This window comes from Canis lupus, chromosome 30 (assembly GCF_003254725.2).
Source record: "Canis lupus dingo isolate Sandy chromosome 30, ASM325472v2, whole genome shotgun sequence".
Lineage (NCBI taxonomy): Eukaryota > Metazoa > Chordata > Mammalia > Carnivora > Canidae > Canis > Canis lupus.
Window position 1 is genome coordinate 12469365 of NC_064272.1, and position 11208 is coordinate 12480572.

General features: G+C 43.2%; 1 pseudogene; it reads right to left on the reverse strand.

Annotated features, from left to right (window-relative positions):
- Nucleotides 1–5574: 5574 nt before the first annotated feature.
- Nucleotides 5575–6471, reverse strand: LOC112675411 (39S ribosomal protein L9, mitochondrial-like; annotated as a pseudogene).
- Nucleotides 6472–11208: the final 4737 nt, after the last annotated feature.

Genomic DNA, 11208 nt, shown 5'->3' on the forward strand with positions numbered 1-11208 from the left:
GTTCAGACCTGATTTGTGAGCCAATATGTGGTCTATTCTGGAGAAAGTTCCATGTGCACTTGAGAAGAATGTGTATTCAGTTGAGTTTGGATGTAAAGTTATGTAGATATCTGTGAAATCCATCTGGTCCAGTGTATCATTTAAAGCTCTTGTTTCTTTGGAGATGTTGTGCTTAGAAGACCTATCGAGTATAGAAAGAGCTAGATTGAAGTCACCAAGTAGAAGTGTATTATTATCTAAGTATTTCTTCACTTTGGTTAATAACTGATTTATATATTTGGCAATTCCCACATTCGGGGCATATATATTGAGGATTGTTAAGTCCTCTTGTTGGATAGATCCTTTAAGTATGAGATAGTGTCCCTCTTCATCTCTCACTACAGTCTTTGGGGTAAATTTTAGTTTGTCTGATATAAGGATGGCTACCCCTGCTTTCTTTTGAGGACCATTTGAATGGTAAATGGTTCTCCAACCTTTTATTTTCAGGCTGTAGGTGTCCTTCTGTCTAAAATGGGTCTCTTGTAGACAGCAAATAGATGGGTCCTGCTTTTTTATCCAGTCTGAAACCCTGTGCCTTTTGATGGGGTCATTAAGCCCGTTCACGTTCAGAGTTACTATTGAGAGATATGAGTTTAGTGTCATCATGATATCTATTCAGTCCTTGTTTTTGTGAATTGTTCCACTGAACTTCTTCTTAAAGGGGAATTTTAAGAGTCCCCCTTAAAATTTCTTGCAGAGCTGGTTTGGAGGTCACATATTCTTTCAATTGCTGCCTGTCTTGGAAGCTCTTTATCTCTCCTTCCATTTTGAATGAGAGCCTTGGTGGATAAAGTATTCTTGGTTGCATGTTCTTCTCATTTAGGACCCTGAATATATCCTGCCAGCCCTTTCTGGCCTGCCAGGTCTCTGTGGAGAGGGCTGCTGTTACCCTAATACTCCTCCCCATAAAAGTCAGGGATTTCTTGTCTCTTGCTGCTTTAAGGATCTTCTCTTTATCTTTGGAATTTGCAAGCTTCACTATTAAATGTCGAGGTGTTGAACGGTTTTTATTGATTTTAGGGGGGGATCTCTCTATTTCCTGGATCTGAATGCCTGTTTCCCTTCCCAGATTAGGAAAGTTTTCAGCTAGAATTTGTTTAAATACATATTCTGGCCCTCTGTCCCTTTTGGCGTCCTCAAGAACACCAATTAAATGTAGGTTTTTCTTCCTCAGGCTGTCGTTTATTTCCCTTAATCTATCTTCATGGTCTTTTAATTGTTAGTCTCTTTTTTCCTCAGTTTCCCTCTTTGCCATCAACTTGTCTTCTATGTCACTCACTCGTTCTTCCACCTCGTTAACACTCGTCGTTAGGACTTCTAGTTTGGATTGCATCTCATTCAATTGATTTTTAATTTCTGCCTGATTGGATCTAAATTCTGCAGTCATGAAGTCTCTTGAGTCCTTTATGCTTTTTTCTAGAGCCACCAGTAGCTGTATAATAGTGCTTCTGAACTGGCTTTCTGACATTGAATTATAATCCAGATTTTGTAACTCTGTGGGAGAGAGGACTGTTTCTGATTCTTTCTTTTGAGGTGAGGTTTTCCTTCTAGTCATTTTGCTCAGTGCAGAGTGGCCAAAAGCAAGTTGTATTGGGAAAAGGAGAAAAAGAGAGGAGAGAAAGAACGAAAGAAAAGAGAAAGAGAAAAAAAAGGAAAAAAAAAAAAAGAAAAAAAAAGAAGAAAAAGAGAAAGAAAAAGAAAGGAAAAAAAAGGGGGTGGGGGAAGGAAACAAATCAAAAAGCAAAACAAAACAAAACAAAACAAAAAAAAAAAAAAAGAAAGAAAACAAGAACCACGGGGGAGTATCTTCTGATTCTGTGTACTTTAAGTCCCTTGACTTCCCCTGGACCCTGTCCGTCTAGCTGGTGTTCTGGGGGAGGGGCCTGTTGTGCTGATTTTCAGGTGTTAGCACTTGGGGGAGCTGCTCTGCCCCCTGCCTGGTGCAGGGCTCAGTGGGGGTTGTTTACCCCGTGAGGCCGCAGGAGAAACAACCCCAGTGGCGGGGCCAGCTCTGGAGCCCTGGAGTCAGCTCCCGCAGTAACTAGGAGCTCTCGGTCTGCAGGGCCTGGAGGCTCCGGGGCGGGGCCGCTGATCTGCTCAGCTCGGGGCAGGAGCGTCCTTGCTGTCCTGGGCCCTCCCGGCCTCTGCCTGTCCCGGGGGAGGCCGGATCCTGGGTGTGTCCCGGGGCCCTGTGCTCCGGAGCCTGCACTGTTGGATTCGCGCTCCCGCCCCGCAGCCCCCTCCGCGGAGCCGCCCCCGAGCCCCCCCAGCTGCTCCCGCCCCGCAGCCCCCTCCGCGGAGCCGGCCCCGTGCCCCCCCCCCCCCCCCCCGCGGAGCCGGCCCCGTGCCCCGCCCCCCCCGGAGCTACTCCGGGTCCCCCGTGCGCTGCAGCCCTTAGGGAGCTCGGCGCACTCTCCCGGGGCGCAGGTGTCTGTTAGTGTCCCCGGGAGCCCGAGGGCATCCTCGCCCTCCTGGGTCCTACTCCACCTCCCCGCGAGCCCCTTTCCGCCCGGGAAGGTCGGTGCAGCTCCTGCTTCTCCGGGACGGGGCTCTCCTGTCCTGGGGACACTCGCCCCGGCCTCAGCCCGGCTCCTCGCGGGGCCCTTCCCCCTTGGAGGCCTTTTGTTTCTTTATTTCTTGTCCTCCGTCTCCTACCTTGATAGAAGCGCGAACTCTTCTCACTGGAGCATTCCAGCTGGTCTCTCTTTAATTCTCAGGCCGAATTCATAGATTTTCAGGATAATTTGAAGGTTTTCTAGGTAATTTGGTGGAGACAGGTGATTTGGGGACCCTCCTCTTCTGCCATCTTGCTCCTCCCTCAGTTGACTGAATTTAATAAATGTTTATGAAATACCTTTTCTGTATGAGGATTTCTAATTGAGGTGGCTTTCGCAGGGGAAAGGCCACCTCCTTGGTTAGAAGGCATATTCCCATGAGGAAGCAAGGTAGGAAGGGCAGGCTTTGGCTTCAAGTTTGTGGAGGAGGAAGGGATGGAGGTAAGGAGAGTTCAATAGGGGCCAAGGAAACTGGGCTGAATCAGTCTGTTCCAGGATGGAGGCCATAGTGAGGGGAAAGGAGGAGATGAGGGAGGAGTGGCAGAGGGTGGAAGAGGTCAAAGCCACAGGGAAGACAACCAATTGAAGGTGAGCAGGAGAGGACGGGAGAGTGGGGCTCAGAAGAGGTTCCATGTAACATGAACAGGAGAACGAGATACAGGACCCAGAAACAAGTCAGGAGGAGGAACTGTTTTGTGGGGAGAGAGGGAGGAGGAGGAGGAGGAGGAGGAGGAGGAGGAGGAGGAGGAAGAGGATGGGGCAATATTAATGGTATTTAACTGTAGAGGTAGTAATGATGAGGACCAAGGCCAGTAGCGTCCTGAAGCCCCCACCCCAGCACTGACCCCTTAGTACATGCCAGGATTGGTGGGTATGGGTAGGTTTTGGGAGGGAGAAGTTCTTGAAGAGGGGACAAGGTACCAGGCAGCAGGGGTTGGAAGTATTTTATTTATTTTTGGTTTTAAGAGTAGTAGTATTTAGTGACTTATCACTTAAATATGGCACCCAGTCTACACTTCAAATTTAGGAAGTTTAAAAAATTAAATATCAAATAGCAAAACCAATCTAAAAATTGGAAAGAAGGAAATAAAGGTAGAAATTGTTGAGCTAGAAAACAAACAATAGAGATTTTTAAAATCCATAATCTATTTCTTTAATTCATGACTGATTTTGTTGAGTTTTTTTCAAAGAAAGAAAACATTAATATCTATTATCAGAAATAACAGGACCATCACTATAGATCCTCCAGTTCTTGAAAGGTTAGTGAGAAATAGGGTGCCCGGGTGGCTCAGTGGACTGAGCCTCAGACTCTTGATTTACACTCAGGTCATGATCTCAGGGTTATGGGATTGAGTCCTGTGTTAGGCTCCCCAGTCAATGAGGAGTCTGCTTGTGATTCTCTCTTCTTCTTCCTTAGCCTCTCACCTGGCTCATGTGCATGTGCTCTATCTCTAAAATGAGTAAGTAAATAAGTATTTTTTTAAAAAAGCATAGTGTGAAAAAAGTAAGAACAACATTTTGCTGATAACTTTGAAAATTTAGAAAAATGGAAATATTTCTATTAGAGAAGTGAACTTATCAAAGCATATGAAAAGTAGCAAGTATGGATGGTCACCTAAAGGATTGGAACCATAGTTAAAACCAAAGAATATCTCAAATTATATTTTCCAGTCAGTTCTTTCTGCCATTCCAGAAGAAATACTTCCAACCTAAAGCTCTTTCAGAGAATCAGAAAAGATGACCCTGTTCCCAATTAAAATTTTACTGTCATAATAATGTTGCTGCCACCTATTAAGATGTGAAAAAATTGCACTCATGAAGAGAAATCATGAACAAAATATAAGCAAACAGAATTATCTAGCTTCTACTGTCATCAAATGCCCAACCTGCCAGCGATAAAGACCAGTTCTAAGCCCCTGATATAGTGTCATCTGTCTAAGGAATCAACCCATCATTTGGGAGCAAGTATAACTTATAAGAGTTGAAAAACCAAAGAGGGATGTTGGTTCTTACCAGGGATTAGAGTTCCTAGTAGGAACTCCTTGGGTTGGGGAGACAGAGAGAGTAGGGAGTATTACCAGGGGCCCGGAAGCTGGGGCCTTCAGGTAGAGGCTGGAAACACAAAGAGAAGGGCTGTGCCTGGAAGGAGTGTTGAAGGGGAGACACAGCTGCTGCCAGCCACTGCCCTGGAGCCTGAGTGACAAAGAAATTCCCTGGTTTCTCATCTCTAATATTCTAATTTTCTTCCAATCCCTCCCTTTGGTCACATTCAACTGAAAACCAGAGGACAAGAGAATCTGTTAATGTAATACATAAATGTATTTCTCTTGGGGTCCAGAGCAAGGTGAAAGATGGAGAGTAAATTTTGAGGGCAAACAAACTATACAGTACAGAGGAGGAATAATTATCACAAAAGTTAGGCAGACTTACCTCTGGGGGTGGGAGAAGTATACAAGTGCCTTCTGACGTGCTAGAAATATTCTCTTGCCTTGATTGGTGGTTAGATTGATGTTTGCTTTATAATTGTTTTTGCTTTTATTATTTTATTCTCTTAAATGAAAGGAACACAGCCTCTTTATTCTCTCATGAGATACAGCTGTTAGGTTTGTGTGAGAACAGCCCCAGTACTGGAGACAGTGGCTAGCTTTTCCATTTGTTCCAAAGCATTCCCGTGGAGGAAGAACCTAAACAGGATCTGGACTGTTTCCATCTGTTAATATTCAGCTTATCAAATCTATAGCCTGGTACTCCTTGAGGTGAATTGACTGCCCCAATAAGGCCTGATGTGATAATACGTAAAGACAGAGGTGCGAAATACAGAGCATTCAAAGCAGATGTGCAGTTTAGGTTGATGTTGCCATATGTTCTCTAAAATTTCATTATTTGGTCAGAGCTGGGAGTGGGTGGTACCAGGGTGCTGGCCCATCTTTGCTGCACTGCTCCTCTGATTCTGTTCTTCTGCTTTTGAGGGAGAGTGGGTTTAGATAGTCCCAGAGCTGGTAGGGCCCATTCCCTTGGCAGCTCGCTGGGATAACCAGTAAGCTTTTTGGTCTTGGGCCTCTCAAAGTTCATCACAGACATAGGCACTCTCACCATGTCAAGTCCACTTATTGTCACCTCACACCTCACACCACTTGCCCTCCGTGTAATGGGCTCTTCCAGTAACTTTAATGTATGTGGGGCAACCACAATACCTATTTTTAAAAAAATTAAATTCTATTTAGTTCACATATTAATTATTACTATACTTTAATTATTTTAATTTAAATTCTATTTAGTTCACACATTATTAGTTTCGGGGGTAGAATTTAGTGATTCATCAGTTGCATACAACACCCAGTGCTCATTACCTCATGTGCCCTCTTTAATGTCCATCACCCAGTGACCCCATCCCTCCATCCCCTTCCCCTCCAGCAACCCTCAGTTTGTTTCCTAGCGTTAAGAGTCTCTCAGGGTTTGCCTCCCTGTCTGTTTTTATCTGATTTTAGTTTTGAAGAAATGGCGGGCAACTCTTGCAGGGTTTAGTTCCCATTTGAAGTTGTTCTTCATCTCCACCTCCGGGTGACAGCTTAGACCTAGATCTGACCTAGATCTTCTAAAATGTTTCTTCTCTCAGCAATTTCTACTCCTCAAACAGTTTGTTTTCAGGTGATGCATATACAGCCAGACCTTGAGGCAGTAGTTGATTTTGGCTCAAAGATTTCTTCTGAAACCAGGTCACCCAAGACTCCAAGTCTTCCCATTGCCTGCATGAGGAGGAGCTTCAGGTTGCTTCTGGACCTGTGTTTGTGTCCTTTACCAGCTTGTAGATGGGGTGCTGCTGGTGCAGGTGTGGCTTGTGGTCCTCCCTGGCTGGCCAGCAGCACCTTCCATGCATAATGACCTTGCCCCAATTGTGAGAGAGGTTGAAGTCCAGCTCCAGGCTTTGGGTGGCCCCTGCCCCCACCTCTAGCCCTCCTCCTGCTGGCAGGGCTACCTCCAGCCTCCAGGCCATCTGCCCAGTTCCCCCATGCAGAGGGAGAATATAAGTGCTTTTAAACTTCACAAATATTTTACGTTCTTTTTTGTATGGATGATACAGCTCATAAAAGTACAAAAAAGAAAATTCAGAGTCCTAGAACTAAAAAACCCAGAAGTAAGATTAACTTTAAGGATTGACCTTTTATTCAGAGGGTCAGTTATTGCCAGCAATGCTCTTTGCAGTCATCCCACCTCCTCAGGGTGGCCACAAAAATCTCACCTTTTTTTTTTTAATATTTTTTAAAATATTTTTTTAAAATTTATTTATGATAGTCACACAGAGAGAGAGAGAGAGAGAGAGGCAAAGACAGGCAGAGGGAGAAGCAGGCTCCACGCACCGGGAGCCCGACGTGGGACTCGATCCCGGGTCTCCAGGATCACGCCCTGGGCCAAAGGCAGGCGCAAAACCGCTGCGCCACCCAGGGATCCCCAACAATCTCACCTTTGACCACACTGATTCCCCCTCTCCATTTCCCAGAAACTTCAAAAAATATTTCATTACTTCCTTCTGCATCACATGCCTATTCCTTAGCCAATTATTGTGGATGAGAGGGGAGGGAATAATTCCCATATAAATTTCATCAGCTTGGAGGACAGATAAATCCTCCCAAAGGATGAGTCACATAGGATGAAGAACATGGTGAGGCCCATCCCAACTGGGCCATCTCAAGTGATTCCTTTTAATCAGTCCTTATCTACCCATTTCCTGGGTTGATGGTCACTCACGTGTGGTATAATGCAACTAGAAGTTGGAGAGACACACAAAATGAGGGACATGGCAACTGAGCTCTCTGTGAATTTGTGTTTCTGTTCTGAGTCCTGACAAGTTATCCTTAAATAACACTAGTTGATTCCAGGAAATATTATCAAATAATTGCTTAGATCACAGTATAAGTTTCTCTGAGTTGTCCCCCTCTCCTTCACCCCAGACATCTTAAGAGTTCACTGCATCAGGCTCTGAGAGGGATTAGACATATAAGCAACTGAGAGGCTCACTGTATGAGTGAAGGCAACTATTCAGTGGGGTACCAATAGCACAGACTCGGCATTTGGTTTACTGCATGTGTAAGCAATAATTTCAGATATTTTAAACACTCCTTTTTTAAAAAAAAAATTATTTGACAGAGTGCGAGAGTACACAAACAGAGGGAGGGATGAAGCACGTTCCCCATTCAGCAGGGTGCCCCATGTAGGGCTTGATCCCAGGACCCCAGGATCATGACCTGAGCTGAAGGCGGACACTTGACCGACTTTCTTAATCATTTCTCTTGAACAAAAAAAGCTTATGTGTCCTTTACGTCTATACATTAATATATATTTATCAACTTTTGCTTTGAAACATAGTATTGAATAAGTGTTTTAACTGTAAAGTTAATTGTTTAACACAATTAATCTCAGGTGTGATGAACAGGAACACCTGCTCAGATTCCCACTTATGGGGAAGAGTCGTTGCCCTAGCTGCAGGGAATACCATTAGCAGATAGTTTTCAGCTGTTAATCCCTACAGAAGGCCTTAGCTGTAGGAAGCCATCTTCTCCCCAAATCATGCCTTTCTGGGGTGGCACGATGGTTAAATGTGTGTGTCAACTTGACCACTATACTCAGATATTTGGTCAAACTTTATTCTAGATGTTTCTATGAAACGGGTTCCTCGTTTGGATTTTCCTGATCCACTATTCATCTCCGTGATACATTTCTCTTTGTCCATGTGATGTGGAAATGAGATCTAATATAGCAAAATAGTTTGAAAATTTAACGTAATGTAGTCATCAGAGAATTGAAATTGGGTTGTTTCTTGCTGCCATAGACCCAGAAAGAAGGAATGGCAAATTTGCCTAGATCCCCTTTCCTGGGAAGGTACTAAGTCTTTATTCTCAATCTCCTTTCCTGAGATGAAAGTCTCAATCTCTTTCCTCCTCCACTGTGGTAAGGAGAGCCCACATTTTAGGAACAATTTTTTGGGACTTGAATTTTTCTTTAAAAGAGGCACTGATATTTAGTGTGGGGAGAGAAGTGAAAGTTGTTACCTTAAATAGGTGGGAGTTGTGTGTTGACTGGGAAGAGGCATGAAGGAACTTTCTTGGGTGATGGAATTTTTTTTTTTTTTTTTTGAGAGAGATTCGCATTTAAATCAGAAGTCTCATTTCAGTAAAGCTAATTGTCCTCCTTGAGTTTTTTTTTTTTAAAGGGAAATGAGGCAATTGGAATGTCAATTTTATTTAGTAATATATTGTAAAAACTTAAACAGCATATCCGGCTGGCTGATTGACAAAATCCATCCAACTGTTAAGGGCAAAACAAAACCATCTCAAGAGGTACAGTTATGCAGATCTTGCAGATTTCAGACTGACCAGGCCTCCACAATTTTGTGAATCCTTTCCTTAAGATAAAGCTCTTTCACTGGCTGTCTGCTGGGATTTTGTTGTAGCTTGACACCTACCCACTCTAGCTTCCTTCCCCTACTTCTACCTGTGTTGACCCCAAGGTCACACTCCCTAATAAACATACTGAATACTACACTCCATTGGAGTTTGCTTCTTGGTGGTCTTAACTTACAACAAAAGGAAGATCAAACGTACAAGGAAAATACAATAATTCCCTTTCTCCATGAGAAAAATATTCCAAAGTCTGGAAGGAGGATATAAAAGGCAAACAACTGAAGCCTGGACTGGAAAGCAAGTTCGCTCGGAAGAGAATTCCCTAGTTTGGAAACAGAAAGGAGAAACGTGGGAAAGCTTAAAATCAAAGCATTTATCTCTTCCCTTGAATAGGAAACAATATTCTCCCTAGCTGGCTACCTCTGAGGTGTGAAGGAGAATGATTCAGAGAGAGTTGCAGAGCAAGGGATAGAAGCATTGGATTTCCAGTGCTCTACCAGGGCACAGCTCTATGAGGAGATGGGATGAGGGGAGTCTGTATCTCTGGGGGGAGAAAATGAGAAATAATATATTCCATTCTCCCTTCCTTTCTTTTTTTTTTTTTTTTTCCCTCCCTTCCTTTCCCTGCTCTCCTCGTTCCCCAATACACTGGGGACTGATTAGTTACATGTTCACACTCTAATTTGTTACATTCCGCAACCTAGGGCATCTGCTATTAAAGGTTAAGCTTTCACTGTTCTGCCATTATACCAGTAACTCTCCTTAATTACTCAAGAAATAGGCTTAAAGTTGGGGCAGTTTAATTTAGATTGCAAGGTGGTGTTTGAGTCCTCAATGAGCCCACAGACTTTGCTATTGTTGACATATTTATTTCTTTTAGAAAGCTCAGGTTCCTTGTTTGGATTTTCCTGATCCCACTGTTCATCTCTGTGATATATTTCTCTTTGTCCATGTGATGTGGAAATGAGATCTAATATAGCAAAATAATTTGAAAATTTAACGTAATGTAGTCATTGGAGAATTGAAATTGGGTTTTTTGCTGCCATAGACCCAGAAAGAAGGAATGGCAACTTTGCCTAGATCCCCTTTCCTGGGAAGGTACTAAGTCTTTATTCTCTAGCCCAATCTCTTTCCTCCTCAACTGTGGTAAGGAGAGCCCACATCTTAGGAACAATTTGTTGGGACTTGAACTTTTCTTTAAAAGAGGCCCTGGGGATGCCTGGGTGGCTCAGCGGTTTAGCGCTGCCTTCAGGCCTGGGGCGTGATCCTGGAGACCGGGATCAAGGCTCCCTGCATGGGGCCTGCTTCTCCCTCTGCCTATGTCTCTGCCTCTCTCTCCGTGTCTCTCATGAATAAATAAATAAAATATTTTAAAAAAATAAAAATAAATAAATAAAAGAGGCACTGATATTTAGTCTGGGGAGGGAAGTGAAATTGTTACCTTAAGTGGATGGGAGTTGTGTGTTGACTGGGAAGAGGCATGAAGGAACTTTCAAGGGTGATGGAAATGTTCTCTACTTTGTCATGTAGCTATTACCCAGATCAATATGCAGATGTAAACATCACTGAGCTGTACACTGTATCTAAATTCTATATGTATATATACATAAATTGTGTATATATGCATAGAGATGCACTAGTTGACAATGTCACTGTTCCCAAAACAGCCACAAGCCTGACTCTCCAGAAGCTGGAACTTAGATTTATCCCCTTGCCACTAGTCTGCCCTTGTGGACATTTATTCTGTAAAAGAATGTCAGAGGATATGCCTTGGAAGTTATAATTACCAGAAAATATTTGTCTGGTAGCAAAGTTTAAAAGGATGATTACTATCATTTCTTCTATGTAGGGCAAAGGAAAAAAAATTATAAAATTAAGTAAAATTTCTTTCCTCCTTTCCAGGTTTACTTCCTACGGTCTGATACTTCCATTGTCAGCTTGGTAATGTGAAGGGAATAGACACTGTTGTTAGCATCTAGGAAAGAAGAGTCAGAAATCAATCCAATGAACTGATTGGAAAATGTGTTCCTTTTTGTCATTGAATTTGTTCCAAGGAAATTTCCATTTTTTTCTCCTCTTTGGCATAAAGTCATTTAGACCAACCAGTATACCTTCATATACATCAGTGACTTTTGGCTTTTCATGGACACTGTGTCCAGTCCTTTATTCAAAATGATTCCATTGGACCGTTTGCTTGAGCTCTAGGATGCTGTCAT